Raw genomic sequence first — 23,993 nt, forward strand, 5'->3', positions numbered from 1 at the left:
GCCCATGGCCTTCTGGAAGGAGTCCCAGAACTTGGAGGTGAAGATGCTTCCACGATCTGAAGAAATCAATTGTGGAATGCCATGCAAGGAGACAATTCTGGAGGTGTAAAGCTCTGCCAACTGAGTTGCTGTGATAGATTCTTTGATTGGAAGGAAATGAGCCACTTTAGAAAGCTTGTCAATGACAACGAAGATAGCATCATTTCCGCGTTTGGACTTTGGAAATCTAGTCACAAAGTCCATTTCGATATGATCAAACTTCCACTCTGGGATAGCAAGAGGTTGGAGGAGACCCGCTGGTCGTTGGTGTTCTGCTTTCACTCTTCGACAGACATCACATTCATTCACGAATTGAGCGATTTCTCGTTTCATTCGAGTCCACCAATACGACTGTCTGAGGTCATGGTACATCTTCGTACTTCCAGGATGAATGGAAAGGAGAGAATTGTGTGCCTCATTCATAATGACTTTCCTTAGATCACCTTTAGGAACCACAATTCGGTCCTCGAAGAATAAAGTGTGTCTGTCATCAATGCGGTAGCACTTGTATTTGGAAAGACCCTTGTCGATACCACGTTTCACCTTCTTCACCATGGCATCAAGGAGTTGTGCCTCACGAATTTGATCTTCCAAAGTAGGAGAGACTATGAGGTTGGCAAGAAAGCCTTGAGGAACAACTTGGAGATTCAGCTTGCGGAAAGCTTCACAAAGATCCGGTTGGAAAGGCTTGAGAATTAAGCTGTTGCAATAAGCCTTCCTGCTTAAAGCATCTGCAATGACATTGGCTTTGCCTGGAGTATACTCAATACTCGGATTGTACTCTTGAATCATTTCGACCCATCGAGTCTGCCTGAGGTTGAGGTTGGGCTGAGTGAAGATGTACTTGAGACTCTTGTGATCGGTGAAAATGTCCACTTGTCTTCCCAACAAGAGATGTCTCCACGTTATTAATGCATGGACAACTGCCGCCAACTCAAGATCGTGAGTGGGGTAGTTCTTCTCATTGGGCTTCAACTGACGAGATGTATAGGCCACAACTTTCTTCTCTTGCATTAACACAGCACCGAGACCTTGGAGAGAAGCATCACAGAAAACTTCAAATGGCTTGGATTCATCAGGAGGAGTTAAGACAGGAGCTGTCACGAGTTTCTCTTTGAGAGTTTTGAAAGCAACGTCACACTCAGGAGACCAGACATACTTCACATGCTTCTGGAGGAGGTTGGAAAGAGGCTTTGCAATCTTGGATAAATTCTCAATGAATCTTCGGCAATAGCTAGCAAGACCAAGAAAACTGCGAAGATGCTTGATATTCTGAGGAGGTTCCCAATTCACAATTGCGGACACCTTCTCGGGGTTAACAGCGATGCCCTTGGCAGAGATGATGTGACCAAGGAAAAGAACTTCATCGAGCCAAAACTCACATTTGGAGAACTTCGCATAGAATTGATACTCTCTGAGCTTGTCGAGCACCAATCGCAAATGTTTGGCATGATCCTTCTTATTCTTGGAGAAGACCAAGATATCATCGAGATACACCAGGATGAATTCATTGGTATAGGGGTTGAATATGAAATTCATCATCCGAGAGAATACTGGAGGAGCATTGACAAGGCCGAAAGACACGACAGTATATTCATAAGAACCAAAACTTGTTCTGAATGCTGTCTTGGGAATATCTTCTTCACGAATGCGAATCTGATGATAACCCATACGAAGGTCTATTCTTGGAGAATACTTTAGCACCTTTGAGTCGCTCGAATAGCTCATTAATGTTGGGAAGTGGATACTTGTTCTTGATTGTCTTCTTTTTCAATGGACGGTAATCGACACAAAGTCGGTCCGTGCCATCCTTCTTCTTTACAAAAAGAACACCACAACCCCATGGAGAAGAACTCGGTCTGATCAAACCCAGACGCTCTTGTTCATCGAGCTGTTTCTTCAATTCCTTCAGCTCGTTAGGTCCAAGCTTGTATGGACGCTTGCAAACGGGTTCAGTGTCAGGCTCTAGTTCGATAACGAACTCAACTGGCCGGTGAGGAGGCATACCCGGAAGCTCTTCTGGAAAGACATCTTGGTACTCACAAACGACTGGAATCTGAGAGATGGCATTCAATTCGCCCTTCTCATTGAGAGAAAATAACCGAATGGTTTCATCACGAGCGGCATAAATAATCACATCCTCAGAAGAGTGTGTCAATTGAATTTCCCTGGCAGCACAATCAAGTTGAGCTTTGTGCTTAGAAAGCCAGTCCATCCCGAGAATTAGATCAATATCCGAGTCACCAAGAACAACTGGAGAAGACAGAAATTTATAGTTTCCCATCTTGATGGAAACATCGGGAGCAACCAAACTAGAAGTCAAAAGCTTTCCCGGAGAAACAACTTGCATAACTTTGGATAAAATCTCTGCGTCAACATTGTGCTTCGATGCAAATGGGTGTGACAAGAAAGAATGCGATGCACCAGTATCAAATAAGCCTTTTGCTGGAATATCATTAACTGAGAGATTACCCATTATCACATCAGTAGATTCCTCCGCTTGAGCGGCATTCATCATGTTCACCTTTGCAAACTTTGGATTATGCTTGACCACTGCATTGCTGGAAGATCTGACAGGAGGAGGAGGAGGCAGACGCCTTTGGTTGAAGCACTTGTTAGCATAGTGACCTTTTTGCTGACACTTGTTGCAAGTCACCTCTGAGAGTGGACGGTGATAAGGAGCATTGGACTTTGGAGCTTGATTCTGAGACTTGTTCTGATAGCCAGAGTTGGAAGAGTTGGAAGAACCATGGCCACCTTTGTTCTTCTGCTGGTAAGGCTGACGAAACGGAGGAGGAGGAGGCAACCAGAACTTCTATTGCTTAGCTGCCACAAGTGAGGAAGAAGAAGACTGAACTGCGTCCCTGACTCTCTTCTTAGAAGCCTCACACTTGAGCTGAGCAGCCTCTTGCTTCAGTGCCATATTGTAGAATTGATCAAACTGAGTAGGCTCAACAAGAACGAGAGCTAACTGCAGATCCTCTCTAAGGCCACCTCTGAAGTGATAGATCATGCTCTTTTCATCAGGAATGTCTTGTTTAGCGAAGCGAGCAAGTTTCTGAAACTGGATGTTGTATTGATACACAGACATGTTGCCTTGCTTGAGATTGCGGAACTCCTCACTCTTGCTCTCAACAACACTTTGTGGAATGTGGTGCGCTTTGAAGTCCCGACAGAAGTCAGTCCAAGTGATCACACGACCTCCTCTGGAATCTTTGTATTGTTGATACCGATCAGCAGCTTGGTCCTTGAGCTGGAAAGAAGCGAACTTGACATAATCCTCAGGCCTGAGATTGCTACATTCAAAATGCTTGCTGATGTCCACGAGCCAATCATCGGCGTCCGTGGCCTCGGCACAGTAGCTGAAAGACTTGGGCTGATTTGCGAGAAACTGGTTGAGGGTAGCGAAGTGAGGCTGATTGTTGCCTTGACCTTGATTGCCTTGCCCTTGGGTGCGTTCTTGCAAGAGTAGCAGAATCATCTGAGCATTGGCGTTGGTGGCTGCCATGATAGCTTGCCATGCCTCCGGTGGTGGAGGTGGTGGCGGAGGGTTCGCTTGACTCCCTTCATTGCGATCCAGATTCTGACGCGTTGGCGGAGCCATCCTGAAGAGGGTGACATCCGTTAGCATCTTGATAGACAAATAGATAAGTAGAATCAACGGATAGAAATTGCAACATATAGTCTTCACAATAAACATTCGAACGAAGATGAACGAATGAATTCCGTAGTAAAACATCACACTTCCATAAGTTGAGAAGCCACTTGAAAAGATATGGAATCAACATCTGACTTCGAAGCAACTCAAATACCACAATTCAAAACAAAATAAGGTATTGGCTTGCAGAATAAGCCAGAACAAACATATGATAGAGATTTCGTCCGAAGTTTTCGTGGTGGGGCCCACACGGGCTCAATCGTACAGCACCATCATGTACAAGGCTGTGCACATGACATACGAAGCGTCCCCGAGTCGGCATAGCCAAGGACTCTTTAAGACACTACGAGACCACTGTAAAACCAACCGTGTACAGGCGGACCACTAGACGTCAAACCCCAATCTCATATCATGCGTCTGTCGGAAAGATATCCTAAGGCTACTTGAATTCCCACTTATGAACTCCCGAAACTTTCTGGTTATGCAATCTGGTGTTGGGGATACAGGGGACACAAAATATATCACCCAAACTAGCAATCCCTAGATCCAGCTGTATCAATCCGTCAACACATAACCAAGAAACCTTCGGAAATCGTTTACCTCAACCTTCGAAAAACATCCGTTATATGAGTTATGGCAATACTCCCGAACTCCCGCCCCAGTACTGGGTGGCGTCGAGGTGATCTCACCAACAACTACATAAAAGAGATTTCGATGTCGGCGAAACTCAGGTATTCCAGAACTGCAACGATAAAATTGTGACGACAACACCTTGGAGCTCAACTCCCCGGGACACTGCCACAACCCCTAAATGTCAGGAGGCACCAAGAACAATGTTCTCGTCACAAAACCATCGGAACGATTCCAAGATACCCGCGTGACCCTAAATTTTTTTTTTGTGAAATTTGAGGAGAGAATAGTCAAAACTTCTACGTCAGGAGACCTCACCAGAGCGACGAAGGGACTGAGGAGTGAAAATAATCCTACTCTCCGATATATATAATCCTAAGACTCAAAACATTTTTGTTCTAGACTCAACAACACCAGCGATTCGATCAAGCAGGGGGCTCCTAAGTCGGGGATGGCTCTGATTACCAACTTGTAACGCCCATGATGCGGCTATATCTCCCACGTGTCGAGGCACGACTTAGAGGCATAACCGCATAGTGGTTTTGTCGCAAGAAGGGTCATCTTCACACAATCCCATGTAATGAACAAGAATGGGATAAAGAGTTGGCTTACAATCGCCACTTCACACAATGCATAAATATAATTCATACATCATCCAAAATACACACATATAGACCGACTACGGTCAAAATCCAGGTGAAAATAAGACAACCCCAAATGCTAGATCCCCGATCGTCCCAACTGGGCTCCACTACTGATCATCAGGAAAAGACACATAGTAACGACCACGTTCCTCGTCGAACTCCCACTTGAGATCGATCCCATCATCCGCACTGGCATCGTCGGCACCTGCAACTATTTTGGTAGAATCTGTGAGTCACGGGGACTCAGCAATCTCACACCCGCGAGATCAAGACTATTTAAGCTTATAGGAAAGGATGGTGTAATGAGGTGGAGCTGCAGCGGCAATCAGCATATATGGTGGCTAACATACGTAAAAGAGAGCGGGAAGAGAAGCAACGGAACGGTCGTCATCTAGCAATGACCAAGAAGTGATCCTGAACTCCTACTTACGTCATACATAACTCAAACCGTGTTCACTTCCCCGACTCCGCCGAGAAGAGACCATCACGGCTACACACACAGTTGATGTATTTTAACTGGGTCAAGTGACAAGTTCTCTACAACCGGACATTAACAAATTCCCATCTGCCTCATAACCGCGGGCACGGCTTTCGAAAGATAATACCCTGCAGGGGTGTCCCAACTTAGCCCATCATAAGCTCTCACGGTCAACGAAGGATAAACCTTCTCCCGAAAAGACCCGATCAGTCTCGGAATCCCGGTTTACAAGACATTTCGACAATGGTAAAACAAGACCAGCAAAGCCGCCCGATGCGCCGACAAATCCCGATAGGAGCTGCACATATCTCGTTCTCAGGGCACACCGGATGAGACATCCTACGAGTAAAACCAGACCTCGAGTTTCCACGAGGGGGCCCCGCAGTCTACTCAGTTCGGACCAACACTCGAAGGAGCACTGGCCCGGGGGGGGGGGGGTTAAAATAAGATGACCCTCGGGCTCGCGAAAACCCGGGGGAAAGGCTTAGGTGGCAAATGGTAAAACCAAGGTTGGGCTTTGCTGGAGGAGTTTTATTCAAGGCGAACTATCAAGGGGGTCCCATAAATCACCCAACCGCGTAAGGAACGCAAACTCAAGGAACATAATACCGGTATGACAGAAACTAGGGCGGCAAGAGTGGAACAAAACACCAGGCATAAGGCCGAGCCTTCCACCCTTTACCAAATATATATAGATGCATTAATTAAATAAGAGATATTGTGATATCCCAACATATCCATGTTCCAACATGGAACCAACTTCAACTTCACCTGCAACTAGCAACGCTATAAGAAGGGCTGAGCAAAAGCGGTAACTTAGCCAAACAACGGTTTGCTAGGAAAGGATGGATAGAGGCTGACATGGCAATATGGGAGGCATGATATAGCAAGTGATAGGTAGCGCAGCATGGCAATAGAGCGAACAACTAGCAAAGCAAAGATAAAAGTGATTTCGAGGGGTGGTCATCTTGCCTGCAAGGTTCTCAGAGTTGTCGAAAGCTTGATCCTCGTAAGCGTACTCAACAGGTTCCTCGTTCACGAACTCGTCTCCCGGCTCTACCCAAGACAAGAACACAAGCAACGGAACCACAATCAATCACGAGAAATGCGCAAGCAACATGATGCAAGACATGTATGATATGCAAGATATGATATGCGATGCATATGCGTGCTCCGGAAGGAAAATGATGAACAAGGCAGTAACTTGGCAAACCAAGCATGTCATTGGAAAGATGAGATGATTTTGGTCGAAATCGATATAAAGATCACCGGAAACGGATGCACGGTTTGCAAATGGCAAGCAAAACAAGAATGACACGAATCTACGATTCACAGCATGATAGCACTTAAAATGCAACAAGCAACAATGCTACAGCACTCCAACATAGCAACAAAGCATATGGCAGTAATATACAGGAGATGCTTGACAAAAGATGAACACTGAGCTACGGCTAGATCACAACATAACAAGCTCAAACAAGCATGGCAAAAGTGCAAAAGATAACAGGTTCACAGAATTGGTGAAATTACTGGACATGGCATAAAACAGCATCAGGTAGCAAAGTTTAGAGCACGAAATCAACATGCTACAGAAACGTAACATAGCAAAACAAGGCATGGCAGTGTTCTACTAAAAGCATATGACAAAAGTCCCTTACTGACCATAAGCCAAAAAGGACCAGAAGATATGATGGCAAGCTTGTAAACATAGCAAGTTTTGTAATCAGGTTTCAGACTTAGCAGAAAACAGAGCATGGCTGAAACAATAATATGAGGACATGTTTGTGAGCTTGATGCAATCACCACAAAGCAATGCATGACAAAACAAGCATACCTACAGCAAGATGGAAAGTTTATGACGCTATCCATGGCAAGAACAAAAGCATAGCATATATGGATCAACTACAACAAGCTTGGCAAAAATGAATATCATGTTAAGAATCTGTCAGAAATATTTTATAGCAAATGTAGAGCAAGATTGAGTCATGCTATGTACTCCATAATTGCAAACAAGGGCAGAATGGATCAATTACAACAATATCTACAAAACATCCTTACTGATCATCTACAAAATATGCATGGATCTCTTTGTAGCATCAAGTTTACATGGCAACAAAATAATAGCAGACAAGGACTTAGAGATTTCTCTAAGTCCCTGAAATCAGAAACATTACGGAGCCTAGTTTGCATGCTTCTGCTAGTCACCACAGAGATCACAAAAATACATGGCATAAACCACTCGAAAGATAGCATGGCATACAACACAACACATGTAGAGCTCATGCCCATAAGATGCACAGATTAAATGATACAAAAATGACAAATCTCCAAGTTCTGATAAGAACCAGCAGATAACAGCAACTAGCACTCTTGCACCAGAGATTTGGGCATCAAGATGGCCTCTAATGAACATGGTGAAATTTAACAAAATGTAGGGCATCACAAGACGAACAATTTGACATATTACACGCGCGAAATGGAGCTACATGCAGAGAGTTATGATGCTATGAATATGGGCACATGCTGTCAAACTTTCATGACTTAGCAAAATTTCGGGAGAGGGGAGAGAAAAAGTCAACCTCCACAGTGTCCAGATCCGATCGAGCCAGGCTCGTCGCCGGCGACGGAGAAGGAGAGGAAGGCGGCGAGGAGGCGCGGCCGGAGGGAGAGGAGGCGAGGCGACGGCGAGCTGCGGCGGCGGCGCGTGGGTACGGCGGCCTCGGGCGCCGGCGGGCACGGCGGCCGGCGGCAGCGACCGGCGAGCTGGAAGACAGCGACGGGGCGCGGGGCTGGCGGCGCGCGGTGGAGGAGCTCGCGGGGCGGCGGCGGGCCGCGGGGGCCGGGAGCGGGCTCCCCTGGCCGCGGGCTGCGGCGGGCGCGCCTGCCACGTGGCGGGCCACGATTGGCTGCGGGCGGCGGCGGGTTTGCGTCCGGCAGCGCGAGGGGAACGATCTAGGGTTTGGACTGCGCGAAAATTTCGGGGGTCTCACATATTTATAGGTAGAGGGAGCTAGGAGGCTCCAAATGAGGTGCGGTTTTCGCCCACACGATCGTGATCGAACGACCTAGAGCATGGAGATGACTTAGAGGAGTTTTGGGCTGGTTTTGAGGGGGGTTTTGCTGCACACACAAATGGACTTTGCGGATGCCCGGTTAACCGTTGGAGTACCAAACGACCTCCAAATGGAACGAAACTTGACCGGTGGTCTCCGGGTGGTATACTAGGGCCACTTGACAAGCCTCGGTCCATTCCGAGAATGTTTGACACCCGCTCACGAAAGAAAACAAGAGGGGTGCACCGGAGGAGATGGGAGCGCCGGATTGCAAAACGGACAACGGGGAAAATGCTCGGATGACCGAGACGAACACGTATGCAAATGCAATGCACATGATGACATGATATGAAATGCATGACATGAAAAAAATGCAAGACGACAAACAAAACCCGACCACGAAGGGAATATCATAACACAAAGCCGAAAATGGCAAGAGTCAGAGTTACAAATATGGAAAGTTACATCCGGGGTGTTACAAGAGGCTCGAGAGGCAGCAGTGCCACCATCACCGAAGGGCTGGTGAGGTATTTCTTGAGGTCTTGGAAGGCTCGGTCGGCCTCCGGGGTCCACTCGAATGGGCCCTTCTTCTTCATGAGCTTAAAGAAGGGTAAGGCGCACTCGCCTAGCTTGGAGATGAAACGCCCTAACGCGGTCACCCGCCCCGCTAGCTTCTGCATCGCCTTGAGGGTCTGTGGTGGGCTCATGTCTTCGATGGCCTTGATCTTCTCCGGTTCGCCTCGATCCCTCTGTGGGATACGAGGAACCCCAGTAGCTTGCCGGAGGGGACGCCAAACATGCACTTCTCCGGGTTAAGCCTCAAGTTTACTTGGCGCAAGCTCTCGAAGGTCTCCTCCAAGTCTTGAATCAATGTCCTCGCCTCGCGAGATTTGACCACTATGTCATCAATGTAGGCCTCTGTGTTTCTGCCGAGCTGCCGCCCCAAGGCGATGTGCATCAACCGTTGAAAGGTTGCGCAGCCCGAAGGGCATGCAGGTGTAGAAATACACCCCGCATGGTGTTAGGAAGGCTGTCTTCTCCACATCCTCCACCGCCATCTTGATTTGGTGGTATCCTGAGAATGCATCCAGGAAACATAGCAAGTCGCACTCGGCTATGGAGTCGATGATTTGATCAATGCGTGGAAGCGGGAACGGATCTTGGGGGCAAGCTTTGTTAAGGTTGGTGAAGTCGACGCACATCCGTTCCTTCCCGCCTTTCTTCGGTACCACGACGGGGTTCGCCAGCCATTCGGGGTATCGAACTTCTCGGATGGTACCTGCCGCCTCCAGCTTGCGTGTCTCTTGGACGATGAAGGCCTGCTTCTCAGTGGACTGCCGTCTTGCTCGCTGCTTCACGGGGCGTATGTTGGGGAACACCCTTAGATGATGCTGGATCACCTCTCTCGGGACGCCTACCAGCTGATTGGGCTCCCACGCGAATATCTCCTTGTTCGCGCGCAAAAACCTCACCAAAGCTTCTTCTTGTCCCGGGTCAAGGCTGGTTCCTATGGTGAAGGTGGCTCTTGAAGACCCGTCCTCGCTGACCAACACCTGCTTGGTCTCTGCCTTGTCTTGAGTGAACAGCTGCTTCTTCTTGGTGGGCGCGGTCTCCTTGGCCTCGGGCGTACCGGCGCCGGCTGGCTGTGTGCTGCCACGGTCTTGAAGGCGAGCCTGAGCACCGTCACGGCCTCCTTAGTGTCCCCCTTGATGGTGAGGACGCCCTTGCTCCCTGGCATCTTCATGAGGTTGTAGGCCGGGTGAGTCGCCGCCAGGAACTGAGCGAGAGCCAGGTACCTGAGGATGGCATTGTATGGGAGACTGATGCGGGCGATGTCGAAGTCCACCAGCTCAGTGTGGTAGTTGTCACGTGTGCGGAAGGTGACAGGGAGGCGGATCTGCCCCAGAGAGTGGGCAGCTCCACCACCACTCCCGAAAAGGGCTTGCTGAGGTTGAGCCGCTCAGGCGGCACGTGGAGAAGGCTGAAGGCTTCTACGGAGAGCAAGTTGAGGCTGGCACCGCTGTCAATAAGGGTTTTCGTGACGTCCACGTTGCAGATGGTGGGCGTGCAGAGCATCGGGAGCATGCCGGAGCCGGTGGTGGAGCCGGGGTGGTCTTCTGAGCCGAAGGTAAGGTCGGCCTCTGGGGCAGCCCAACCTGGCGGAGCCCCCGAGCGCTTGGAGACGGCCCCAATCTGACGGAGGAACGGTTTGACGTGGCGATCTGACGGCGGTGCTTGGGAGCCACCCAGCAGTGCGCGACTGCGTGGTGCGCCGGCACCGCGTAGCGCGCGGTGAAGAGGTTGCGGAGTTCCCCCCAGGATGCCACCGTGGATCCCGGGAGGTTGAGCAGCCAGGCGCGCGGCTCGCTGGCGAGGTCCATGGGGAACTAGTTGGCCATGATCTTTCCGTCGCCTCCGGCTTCAAGGACGGCCTCCTCGTACGCCAGCAGGAACGGCGCCGGGTCTGCCACGCCATCGTAACGTGGCGGCATCTCCGGCTTGAACTTGGTTGGCCACTGCACTCGCCGCAGGGCGGGGGCCAGGGCTCGGTACCCAGACTCCCTGCTGCTGGTGTCGGCCGCAGAGGCGGGCGGCGGGGCACCTACCATGGGAACGTAGTGCGGCGGTACGAGGCGCAGGTTGGTGGAGAGGAACTCCGGCGCACCCCTACCTGGCGCGCCAAATGTTGGATGTGGGGTTCCGGCAAACCTTTAAGGTTCGAACACTGGGGTGCGCGCGAAGTCTTTCCCTCCTACCGATCTACGCCCTACCTCGCAAAGATCTCGCGGACGAACTCGACGAACTCGCAACACAGAGAGACACGAGGTTTATACTGGTTCGGGCCACCGTTGTGGTGTAATACCCTACTCCAGTGTGGTGGTGGTGGATTGCCTCTTGGTCTGATGATGAACAGTACAAGGGAAGAACAGCCTCCTGAGGTTGAGGTGTTCTTGTGACTAGGCTCTCGATCGGGTTGGATCAAGCTAAGATGAGATGCCTCTACTATGGTGGCTAGCTCTACTTATATAGGCCCTGGGCCTCTTCCCAAATATCGAGCGGGAAGGGAGCCAACAACGGCGGGCAAATTTGAAGGGGGGCAGCTAGTACAAGCTATCATGACAAAAGCGGTCTTCGCCTGCGAAAAGCTCTGGTGGTGACGCCGTCTTGGGCTCCACGATGACCTCCGTCTTGCCGTCCTCCTGGTCTTGGTCTCGTTGCACCAATATAGCAACCTTTGCCTGATGCCTCGGTACTCTTCACCTGCGCTGGCCTCCTTAGAACCAAAGAGGAAATAAGGACGCTGCGCGCACTGGCGCCCGCCTGGTGCCGTTCGTCATGGCTCACGTCACGAGAGCCTTGTGAGGTTTTGCCCCGCCTTGATATCTCCGCTCCTCGCGAGCCTGCCTGGTTAGGCTACTCTAGAGGAGGTCTTGCGTCGTCCGCCTCACGAGGATTGGACCCTCGCGAGGGTCTTGGATGCCTTGTTGATGAAGATGGGCCGTACGGCCTGCTGGCTTGGCCACGCTGTGGGCCGCAGGCAGGCAAGTCTGGGGACCCCCGTTCCCAGAACGCCGACAAACTCCTCAACCTTAGGAGGCTGTTCTTTCCCTTTTACTGTTCATCATCAGCCTAAGAGGCAATCCACCACCACCACACTGGAGCAGGGTATTATACCACAACGGTGGCCCGAACCAGTATAAATCTCGTGTCTTTCTGTGTTGTGAGTTCATCGAGTTCGTCCGCGAGATTGTAGCGAGCTAGGGCGTGGATCGATAGGAGGGAAAGAACTTCATGCACACCCCAGAGTTCAAACCTTAAGGGTTTTGCCGGAAACCCACATCCGACATTTGGCGCGCCAGGTAGGGGTGCGCCGGAGCCTCTTCCTCACCGACCGATCCACCAACGCTCCATGCCCCGATGCCGAGAAATCCAAGGCCAGACTCCGACCGCTGGGCAGCTTGGCCAGCCGAGCGGTGTCACCTGCCCATGAAGACCGGGCTGCGTGGCCAGGTGTCGTCTACCCTCACCCCACGGCAAGCACGAGCTGCTGCAAGGGCGGCAAGCCATGCCACAGCAATGGCGCCGCACTCATGGCGGGAGCAGGCAAACATGCGGGCAGCGCTCACGGTGGCGCGAGAGCTGCTGCGGTGCCGGCTGATGGAGAGCGGCCGGGATGCACTGCTGGAGCGCGTAGCCGAGCTGCTAGATGCGGCGGCATCGGGAGCGCCGACCTTCTGCTATCAGCTTCCTTCTTAGGCCACTACGGGGTCTCACGGCGGGCCTCACCGCAACCACATGCCATCGGGTGCGCCTGGGGGCTTCGTCAACACCAGCACGGTCGGTGGCGCTGGGGGCTCCACTGCCCCCATGCCGCCCGCGACAAGCATGGGTACAAGCGTCGCCTCCCATGGTCCCAGTGGGATGCCACGTTACTATCCTCAGGGCGCCACGCTGGGCCGGGCAACATGGAGTGTGGACCACTACGGCGAGGTGTTCGGGGTGACGGCCCCGGAAGCCTATCTGCCCCGCAAGATGGACCAGGAGTACGCACCGGAGGACGACCCTGGCTCGTTCCTGGAGAGGATTGGGAAGAAGGGATGCTGGAAGTTGAAACCTTCCAGGAATCAACGAGTAACCGCGACGATCGCGCCAGCAACGACAACTTCAGGGTACCACTAATCTCTCAGGGGCAGGCTTACGCTAACCATGGGCTGCAAGTGAATCAGGTCACAACATCGGTCGATGACCCCGGCACAACAGCATCCCTTCCGCCGGGGGAGGCACGCTGGGGGCCACGCGGAGGGAGCCAGGAGCAAGGCCCCTCCCCACGTCGCGCGAAGCCAGGCAACATCCGGAGGTAGGCCCTCTGCCGGGGAGGTGCCGGCGAGCCTTCCCCCGGCAGAGGACCCGTGGTCGCCGGGGGCACCGCTAGCATCCCCTTTCCCCCCTTTGTGTCGTCCAGGTTGCCGGTCGGCTCAAAGGTGGTCGAGGGTGGCGCAAGGCGGGGCCCTCGTCTGGCGATATGAAGCAAGGTCGGTTCCTATGAAGAAGGCCCGGTGCTTGTGAAGCTCGCCGCCCGTGACACTCTCACGTAATAATGAGTGGGGCTGTACACGCCCGGAGTCTCAGGGGTGCCGGCCTCAGGCCCTGGGGCTCCCTCCCACACCTAGTGGCAGCACTTAGCTCCGTGCTGGTGAGAAGACTCGAAGACCAGAAGACTAGACTAGGCGCCGGACGCGGCCATTTGCTTTGGATCTCTTCTTCTGTAGCTTGCTTTCTAGATTTGGATTTAAGTTGAAGTCGAGTTTTTGTCATTTCGTGCGGGGGTGAATTTTCTTGTTCAGGAGATTTCTTGCCATCTGGTTCTTGCCTTGTTCTGGAGCTCACGCTCGCCGCCTCCCCCTCGCGGGCCCCTCACGAGCGGGGCTGGGCACAGCACGCGCGCCACGTGCGCCGATCGACGCAGGAACCTCGTGAGGCCCACTCAGGCGAGTCAGTAGACCCTTCAGGAGCCCCGTGGCGGCTCTCGACCTTACAATCTGATTCAGGGCCTGCCCTAGCTAAGGTAAGCCACGGCGGCAAAACTTGCCGTCAGACTCATGACCAACCAAAACGCACCCTCGGTTCAGCTTAAAGGAGTAGAAATCAAGGTTTGTTTACATGAGGGGCTCCCCCTCTCAAAATTCTCTCACAATCTTTTGGGGCCACGCCCAAGCTTTGCATACAGGGTGAAGCAATACAGGAACGAGGAATTAGCCAGATATGTCGCTCGCCGCGTCCTCCACGCTGTCTTCAGACGCGCTGCTCGTGTCGCTGTCGCAGTCGTTAACACCGTCACCACCGTCACCAGCGCCGGAGTCCCCATCGTCGACCACATCGCCTCCGTCTATGGCGACCACCACTACGTCGTCATCTGAAGTGAAGGCCCTGACCGACGCGTCCACGTTGTCCTCTACCCACCGCGCCAGGTCGTCCCGGACGACCGTGGGTACGGGGGCGATGGCGGCGTCGAAATCGAAGTCGGGGTTGGTGTTCAGGAGATGGCTGAAGACACGGGAGAAAGCGCTCTCGAGCAGGCCGTGACTCCTCTCTTCCACGAGCCGGCGAGCTTCGTCAGATCGGGCCTCCAGGCGGGTCACCGCGTCGGTGAAGAAGCGGAGGTGACTGGCGTAGTCATTCACTGGAGGATCGGGGGCGTTCGCGTCACACACATGGCCCAGGGAAGTCTTGGCCCTGTTCCGAAGATCCCGAAGCATGGGAGCATGAACGCGCTCCAGCGTCCGCCTCTCCAGCACCTCTTCCCTGTTTTGCCGCGCGACGGCCCAGGCATCTTCGACCCGTTTCTGAAGCAGAAGCAGCTCGGCGTGGGCGGAGGCCAAGTTCGCCTGCGCCGAGGCCAAGGCGGCAGCCATGGCCTCCCCACGCCTCTCCGCCTTGTGTAACCTGGGCCTGAGAGCGGCGGTCCTGCCCGCCGCCTCGGTTCCTGCGAGCTTCATCTTCATGTCATACCGACCTTCAAGATCCGCGCGAACCCGGGCCACCTGGTGATCGATTTCCTCCTGGACGTTGGCCTCGCGAGCCCCGACAAAATCTTCTGCCTGAGCAACTTGACGCTCCCTCGTCTCCAGTTGCTCGAGCTCAAGGCTGCGCTCCACGGCCTCCAGAGCCAACGCCTCCTCACGCTTCTGGACCTCTTCCTCCTCCACGGGCGTCCCCCTCAGCGACGCAAGGGCGGCTCTGCGCGCCTCGACCTGCTGCTCGAGGGACGCACTCCAGGCCTGGAGCTCCCACGCGTGCTCCTCCGCAGCCTCGCGAGCCTCCTCCAAGGCTCGGGAGCAAGCTTCGCGAGAAATCTTGAGGGGCGCCTCGGCCTTTGCATTGTCAAGATCACGCTGGTAGCGGCCCAGGTTGACGGCCACCCTCAGCTTACGCCACTCCTCCGCCAGCCAAAGACCTTCAGCTTCAAGGCGCGAGTCGACACCCGCAAGTTCTTCACCAAGTCGGCTCATCGCGCCCATCACCTCCTGGAAGAGCTCATGGGGAACGACGCTTCGCCCGCGCTCAGACTCGAACGCACGGCCCACCTCGTCCTCCACCTCGGGGGCTGCAGGCGGGACATCAAGTGGCGCACCGCCTCTCGGCAGGGGGCTGGGGGCTGGTGCGGCTCCAGGCGCCGGCCCGACCTCGCGAGAAGCTCCGGCCGGTCAGGGCCCGCCGCCTGAAGAAGAGCTGCAGGCCAAATCCAACCAGCTACTGTCCATGACAAGAGGAGGAGACCGGAGAACGCCCGCCAGGCTCCAAGCCAGACAATGCAGGAAGGGCAGCGAAGCCACAGATTCGAGGCTCCAAGAAAGCGAGCGCAACCCCTCGGCCGGCCCGGCTCTGGGCGCGGCATGCAGGCTCGGGGTGCACAAGGCCAACGGGGGTGCCGAGGAAGGCGAGGATTGCTTCACAAGAGACCCAACGGCCCTGGCAGAAGGGGTCCTGAAGAGCTAGCATCAGGAAGGAAAGTAGCAATCAAGAAATCGCAAGGTGCGATAGTTACTCGTCGACAGCGAAGTACTTTCGCCGCTTCAATGGCCCGAAGATGCTGTTGCCGCTCGAGGGTCCTTTCCTCTTGCGGAGCTCCTCGAAGTCCACGCAAATTCGACCGAAGCGCTGGACGTGGCGGCCAGTGCGAGGCGGGGCCGAAGAAGAGCTTGGAGGGACAACTTCAGGGGTGCCCGGCTGCGGTCAACAGATGGACGCCGTCTCGCCGCGACCTCCCGAGGCTTCCGGGGCTTTGACCTCAGGAACTGTATGCTGCGTCGCCTCAGTAACCGACGCCTTAGGGGAGGGATCGTAAGTTCCCGAGGACGACGCCCTAGGATCACCACGCGGCATGTGCTCCTCAGCGCTTGGGCCACCGGCCTCCATCGGAGCTCGCCCTCCTACACCCTCACTTGGGGCGAGCTCCGCACCGGCGGCGATGAAGGGGACCATGTCGATGGGGTTCTCGCGGGGGCCCACCTGGCCGATCGGGCACAGCCCCCAGTCATCAAAGGAGGGCATGCTCGTGGCAAATTTGGCCTTGTTCTCACAGCGGTACAGCAGACAGCTCTTCCTGGGCATGTCGTCTGGCAGAGGGGCACCTGTCAGGACTGCAAGCACCGTTTGCCGCGTCGTAAGAGGAAGTCCCTCCTCCTAAAACCTCATGTGGTCCTGGCTGCTGAGCAAGGTCCACATCGGGCGGGAATGGCGCTGAAGCGGAGTGACTCAGCGCTTGACGAACTCCTTCACCACCATAGGTGCAGTCACACCGCGGTCCTTCACCCTCCTCAGCCTGAGCCAGACAGGAACGAGACGGGGGCTCGCGAGCCTCTGGTTGAAGGAAATATGCCCTAGAGGCAATAATAAAGTATTATTTATTTCCTTGTATCATGATAAATGTTTATTATTCATGCTAGAATTGTATTAACCGGAAACATAATACATGTGTGAATATATAGACAAACATAGTGTCACTAGTATGCCTCTACTTGACTAGCTCGTTAATCAAAGATGGTTATGTTTCCTAGCCATAGATATAAGTTGTCATTTGATTAACGAGATCACCTCATTAGGAGAATGACGTGATTGACTTGACCCATTCCGTTAGCTTAGCACTCGATCGTTTAGTATGTTGCTATTGCTTTCTTCATGACTTATACATGTTCCTATGACTATGAGATTATGCAACTCCCGTTTACCGGAGGAACACTTTGTGTGCTACCAAAAGTCACAACATAAATGGGTGATTATAAAGGTGCTCTACAGGTGTCTCCAAAGGTACTTGTTGGGTTGGCGTATTTCGAGATTAGGATTTGTCACTCCAATTGTCGGAGAGGTATCTCTGGGCCCACTCGGTAATGCACATCATTATAAGCCTTGCAAGCATTGTGACTAATGAGTTAGTTGCGGGATGATGTGTTACGGAACGAGTAAAGAGACTTGCCGGTAACGAGATTGAACTAGGTATTGAGATACCGACGATCAAATCTCGGGCAAGTAACATACCGGTGACAAAGGGAAGAACGTATGTTGTTATGCGGTCTGACCGATAAAGATCTTCGTAGAATATGTGGGAGGCAATATGGGCATCCAGGTCCCGCTATTGGTTATTGACCGAGACGTGTCTCGGTCATGTCTACATAGTTCTCGAACCCGTAGGGTCCGCACGCTTAACGTTACGATGACAGTTTTATTGAGTTTTGATGTACCGAAGGAGTTCGGAGTCCCGGATGAGATCGGGGACATGACGAGGAGTCTCGAAATGGCCGAGACGTAAAAATCGATATATTGGACAACTATATTCGGACTTCGGAAAGGTTCCGAGTGATTCGGGTATTTTTCAGAGTACCGGAGAGTTACGGGAATTTGTATTGGGCCTTAATGGGCCATACGGGAAAGGAGAGAAAGGCCTCAAAAGGTGGCCGCACCCCTCCCCATGATCTGGTCCGAATTGGACTAGGGAAGGGGGGCGCACCCTTCCTTCTTTCTCCTTCCCCCTTCCCTTCTCCTACTCCCACAAGGAAAGGAGGAGTCCTACTCCCGGTGGGAGTAGGACTCCCCCCTATGGCGCGCCTCTCCCCTTGGCCGGCTGCCTCCCCCTTGCTCCTTTATATACGGGGGCAGGGGGGCACCCCAGAGACACAACAATTGATCCTTGAGATCTCTTAGCCGTGTGCGGTGCCCCCCTCCACCATATTACACCTCGATAATACCGTTGCGGAGCTTAGGCGAAGCCCTGCGTCGGTGGAACATTATCATTGTCACCACGCCGTCGTGCTGACGAAACTCTCCCTCAACACTCGGCTGGATCGGAGTTCGAGGGACGTCATCGAGCTGAACGTGTGTAGAACTCGGAGGTGTCGTACGTTCGGTACTTGATCGGTCAGATCGTGAAGACGTACGACTACATCAACCGCGTTGTGATAACGCTTCCGCTGTCGGTCCACGAGGGTACGTGGACAACACTCTCCCCTCTTGTTGCTATGCATCACCATGATCTTGCGTGTGCGCAGGATTTTTTTTTGAAATTACTACGTTCCCCAACAGTGGCATCCGAGCCTGGTTTTATGCGTTGATGCTATGCACGAGTAGAACACAAGTGAGTTGTGGGCGATATAAGTCATACTGCTTACCAGCATGTCATACTTTGGTTCAGCGGTATTGTGAGATGAAGCGGCCCGGACCGACATTACGCGTACGCTTACGCGAGACTGGTTTCACTGTTGCGAGCACTCGTTGCTTAAAGGTGACTGGCGGGTGTCTGTCTCTCTCACTTTAGTTGAACCGAGTGTGGCTACGCCCGGTCCTTGCGAAGGTTAAAACAGCACCAACTTGACAAACTATCGTTGTGGTTTTGATGCGTAGGTAAGAACGGTTCTTGCTAAGCCCGTAGCAGCCACGTAAAACTTGCAACAACAAAGTAGAGGACGTCTAACTTGTTTTTGCAGGGCATGTTGTGATGTGATATGGTCAAGACATGATGTGATATAATTTGTTGTATGAGATGATCATGTTTTGTAACCGAGTTATCGGCAACTGGCAGGAGCCATATGGTTGTCGTTTTATTGTATGAAATGCAATCGCCATGTAATAGTTTTACTTTATCACTAAGCGGTAGCGATAGTGGTAAAAGCAATAAGTTGGCGAGACGACAACGATACTACGATGGAGATCAAGGTGTCGCGCCGGTGACGATGGTGATCATGGCGGTGCTTCGAAGATGGAGATCACAAGCACGGTGCTTCAGAGATGGAGATCACAAGCACAAGATGATGATGGCCATATCATACCACTTATATTGATTGCATGTGATGTTAATCCTTTATGCATCTTATCTTGCTTTGTTTGACGGTAGCATTATAAGATGATCCTTCACTAAATTATCAAAGTATAAGTGTTCTCCCTGAGTATGCACCGTTGCGAAAGTTCTTCGTGCTGAGACACCACGTGATGATCGGGTGTGATAGGCTCTACGTTCAAATACAACGGGTGCAAAACAGTTGCACACGCGGAATACTCAGGTTAAACTTGACGAGCCTAGCATATAACAGATATGGCCTCGGAACACGAAGACCGAAAGGTCGAGCGTGAATCATATAGTAGATATGATCAACATAGTGATGTTCACCGTTGAAACTACTCCATCTCACGTGATGATCGGGCATGGTTTAGTTGATATGGATCACGTGATCACTTAGAGGATTAGAGGGATGTCTATCTAAGTGGGAGTTCTTAAGTAATATGATTAATTGAACTTGAATTTATCATGAACTTAGTACCTGATAGTATTTTGCTTGTCTATGTTAATTGTAGATAGATGGCCCGTGATGTTGTTCCGTTGAATTTTAATGCGTTTCTTGAGAAAGCAAAGTTGAAAGATGATGGTAGCAATTACACGGACTGGGTCCGTAACTTGAGGATTATCCTCATTGCTGCACAGAAGAATTACGTCCTGGAAGCACCGCTGGGTGCCAAGCCTGCTGCAGGAGCAACACCAGATGTTATGAACGTCTGGCAGAGAAAAGCTGATGACTACTCGATAGTTCAGTGTGCCATGCTTTATGGCTTAGAACCGGGTCTTCAACGACGTTTTGAACATCATGGAGCATATGAGATGTTCCAGGAGTTGAAGTTAATATTTCAAGCAAATGCCCGAATTGAGAGATATGAAGTCTCCAATAAGTTCTTCAGCTGCAAGATGGAAGAGAATAGTTCTGTCAGTGAGCATATACTCAAAATGTCTGGGTATAACAATCACTTGATTCAACTGGGAGTTAATCTTCCGGATGATAGCGTTATTGACAGTATTCTTCAATCACTGCCACCAAGCTACAAGAGCTTCGTGATGAACTATAATATGCAAGGGATGAGTAAGACAATTCCCGAGCTCTTCGCAATGCTAAAGGCTGCGGAGGTAGAAATCAAAAAGGAGCATCAAGTGTTGATGGTCAATAAGACCACCAGTTTCAAGAAAAAGGGTAAAGGGAAGAAGAAAGGGAACTTCAAGAAGAACAGCAAACAAGTTGCTGCTCAGGAGAAGAAACCCAAGTCTGGACCTAAGCCTGAAACTGAGTGCTTCTACTGCAAGCAAACTGGTCACTGGAAGCGGAACTGCCCAAAGTATTTGGCGGATAAGAAGGATGGCAAGGTGAACAAAGGTATATGTGATATACATGTTATTGATGTGTACCTTACTAATGCTCGCAGTAGCACCTGAGTATTTGATACTGGTTCTGTTGCTAATATTTGCAACTCGAAACAGGGGCTACGGATTAAGCGAAGATTGGCTAAGGACGAGGTGACGATGCGCGTGGGAAATGGTTCCAAAGTCGATGTGATCGCGGTCGGCACGCTACCTCTACGTCTACCTTCGGGATTAGTTTTAGACCTAAATAATTGTTATTTGGTGCCAGCGTTGAGCATGAACATTATATCTGGATCTTGTTTGATGCGAGACGGTTATTCATTTAAATCGGAGAATAATGGTTGTTCTATTTATATGAGTAATATCTTTTATGGTCATGCACCCTTGAAGAGTGGTCTATTTTTGTTGAATCTCGATAGTAGTGATACACATATTCATAATATTGAAACCAAAAGATGCAGAGTTGATAATGATAGTGCAACTTATTTGTGGCACTGCCGTTTAGGTCATATCAGTGTAAAGCGCATGAAGAAACTCCATACTGATGGACTTTTGGAACCACTTGATTATGAATCACTTGGTACTTGCGAACCGTGCCTCATGGGCAAGATGACTAAAACACCGTTCTCCGGAACTATGGAGAGAGCAACAGATTTGTTGGAAATCATACATACAGATGTATGTGGTCCGATGAATGTTGAGGCTCGTGGCGGATATCGTTATTTTCTCACCTTCACAGATGATTTAAGCAGATATGGGTATATCTACTTAATGAAACATAAGTCTGAAACATTTGAAAAGTTCAAAGAATTTCAGAGTGAATTTGAAAATCATCGTAACAAGAAAATAAAGTTTCTACGATCAGATCGTGGAGGAGAATATTTGAGTTACGAGTTTGGTCTACATTTGAAACAATGCGGAATAGTTTCGCAACTCACGCCACCCGGAACACCACAGCGTAATGGTGTGTCCGAACGTCGTAATCGCACTTTACTAGATATGGTGCGATCTATGATGTCTCTTACTGATTTACCGCTATCGTTTTGGGGTTATGCTTTAGAGACGGCTGCATTCACGTTAAATAGGGCACCATCAAAATCCATTGAGACGACGCCTTATGAACTGTGGTTTGGCAAGAAACCAAAGTTGTCGTTTCTTAAAGTTTGGGGCTGCGATGCTTATGTGAAGAAACTTCAACCTGATAAGCTCGAACCCAAATCGGAGAAATGTGTCTTCATAGGATACCCAAAGGAGACTGTTGGGTATACCTTCTATCACAGATCCGAAGGCAAAACTTTTGTTGCTAAATTCGGAAATTTTCTAGAGAAGGAGTTTCTCTCGAAAGAAGTGAGTGGGAGGAAAGTAGAACTTGATGAGGGAACTATACCTGCTCCCTTATTGGAAAGTAGTTCATCACAGAAATCAGTTTCTGAGACACCTACACCAATTAGTGAGGAAGTTAATGATGATGATCATGAAACTTTAGATCAAGTTATTACTGAACCTCGTAGGTCAACCAGAGTAAGATCCGCACCAGAGTGGTACGGTAATCCTGTTCTGGAGGTTATGTTACTAGACCATGACGAACCTACGAACTATGAAGAAGCGATGGTGAGCCCAGATTCCGCAAAATGGCTTGAGGCCATGAAATCTGAGATGGGATCCATGTATGAGACCAAAGTATGGACTTTGGTTGACTTGCCCAATGATCAGCAAGCCATTGAAAATAAATGGATCTTCAAGAAGAAGACTGACGCTGATGGTAATGTTACTGTCTATAAAGCTCGACTTGTTGCGAAAGGTTTTCGACAAGTTCAAGGAATTGACTACGATGAGACCTTCTCACCCGTAGCGATGCTTAAGTCTGTCCGAATCATGTTAGCAATTGCTGCATTTTATGATTATGAAATTTGGCAAATGGATGTAAAGACTGCATTCCTGAAAGGATTTCTGGTAGAAGAGTTGTATATGATGCAACCTGAAGGTTTTATCGATCCAAAGGATGCTAACAAAGTGTGTAAGCTCCAGCGATCCATCTATGGACTGGTGCAAGCATCTCGGAGTTGGAATAAACGTTTTGATAGTGTGATCAAAGCATATGGTTTTATACAGACTTTTGGAGAAGCCTGTATTTACAAGAAAGTGAGTGGGAGCTCTGTAGCATTTCTAATATTACATGTGGATGACCTATTGTTGATTGGAAATGATATAGAATTTCTGGATAGCATAAAAGGATACTTGAATAAGAGTTTTTCAATGAAAGACCTCGGTGAAGCTGCATATATATTGGGCATCAAGATCTATAGAGATAGATCAAGACGCTTAATTGGACTTTCACAAAGCACATACCTTGACAAAGTTTTGAAGAAGTTCAAAATGGATCAAGCAAAGAAAGTATTCTTGCCTGTGTTGCAAGGTGTGAAGTTGAGTAAGACTCAATGCCCGACCAATGCAGAAGATAGAGAGAAGATGAAAGATGTCCCCTATGCTTCAGCCATAGGCTCTATCATGTATGCAATGCTGTGTACCAGACCTGATGTATGCCTTGCTATAAGTCTAGCAGGAAGGTACCAAAGTAATCCAGGAGTGGATCACTGGACAGCGGTCAAGAACATCCTGAAATACCTAAAAAGGACTAAGGATATGTTTCTCGTATATGGAGGTGACAAAGAACTCATCGTAAATGGTTACGTTGATGCAAGCTTTGACACTGATCCGGACGATTCTAAATCGCAAACCGGATACGTATTTACATTGAACGGTGGAGCTGTCAGTTGGTGCAGTTCTAAGCAAAGCGTCGTGGCGGGATCTACATGTGAAGCGGAGTACATAGCTGCTTCGGAAGCAGCAAATGAAGGAGTCTGGACGAAGGAGTTCATATCCGATCTAGGTGCCATACCTAGTGCATCGGGTCCTATGAAAATCTTTTGTGACAATACTGGTGCAATTGCCTTGGCAAAGGAATCCAGATTTCACAAGAGAACCAAGCACATCAAAAGACGCTTCAATTCCATCCGGGATTTAGTCCAGGTGGGAGACATAGAAATTTGCAAGATACATACGGATCTGAATGTTGCAGACCCGTTGACTAAGCCTCTTCCACGAGCAAAACATGATCAGCACCAAGGCTCCATGGGTGTAAGAATCATTACTGTGTAATCTAGATTATTGACTCTAGTGCAAGTGGGAGACTGAAGGAAATATGCCCTAGAGGCAATAATAAAGTATTATTTATTTCCTTGTATCATGATAAATGTTTATTATTCATGCTAGAATTGTATTAACCGGAAACATAATACATGTGTGAATATATAGA

Source organism: Aegilops tauschii, chromosome 6, assembly GCF_002575655.3.
Source record: "Aegilops tauschii subsp. strangulata cultivar AL8/78 chromosome 6, Aet v6.0, whole genome shotgun sequence".
Taxonomy (NCBI): domain Eukaryota; kingdom Viridiplantae; phylum Streptophyta; class Magnoliopsida; order Poales; family Poaceae; genus Aegilops; species Aegilops tauschii.